Below are 893 nucleotides of genomic sequence, written 5' to 3'. Positions count from 1 at the left end.
AAAAAAGTATAAATATATATATATACTTTTTTCTGTGCGGCGATCAGAGTCTGAGTGATGTTTTATTTTGAAAAATATAAAAAATTGCGGTATTCTCTCTCAATTCCATCAGTTTCAAGACTCATCCTATCTATAACATCCTGTCTTTGTGAAGCGGGATTTTCTGCGGTTACAGCGACCAAAACAAAGCTACGGAGCAGACTGGACATCAGGAGAACACTTTGTCATTGTCTCTGATTACGCCTCGATGGGACCGGCTTGTTGTTTTATTTTTATGCTGTTTGTATTTGATTTTAGTTGTATCATTTTACTTGATCGCCCGTCCGTGAAAAAATGTGAAAAAATTGTCTGACGTATAGCGGTCTGTGGTGCAAAAAAGTTTGGGGACCGCTGCTCTAAAGGATAAACATTAAAGGACGACTCACCCTTCAATTATCCTCTTTTGCTCATAAACTGTATACACTGGAAAAACTATTTAGAAATAAGTAAAACTTTCGTAAGTGTATTTACCCTTAATTTGAGCAGGTAAATGAGGTAGTTTGCCAATGGAATGAGTATTTTTAATCATAAAATAAGATGATTAGAAAAGATGCACTTAAAATAAATACAACGCTATTATGTTTTCCTATTTTAAGAGCAGTGTTGGGCACGTTACTTTGAAAAAGTAATTAGTTATAGTTACTAGTTACTTCTCCCAAAAAGTAACTGAGTTACTCCACAATAAAAGTAACTAGTTACTAGTAAAAGTAACTATTGTGTTACTTTTGTGAGTGTATGAAATTAATAACTGGGGATGTCTAATTCTGAAATCCTGTTTGTTGTTATAGATACTGCAACATGTAGCTATATCCATCCATCCATCCATCCATCCATCCATCCATCCATCCATCCAT

Source organism: Cyprinodon variegatus, unplaced genomic scaffold (genome assembly GCF_000732505.1).
Source record: "Cyprinodon variegatus isolate N-32 unplaced genomic scaffold, C_variegatus-1.0 Scaffold1130, whole genome shotgun sequence".
NCBI classification, from domain to species: Eukaryota; Metazoa; Chordata; class Actinopteri; order Cyprinodontiformes; family Cyprinodontidae; genus Cyprinodon; species Cyprinodon variegatus.
The sequence above is the reverse complement of the archived record's forward strand: the minus strand, read 5'-3'. Positions refer to the sequence as shown.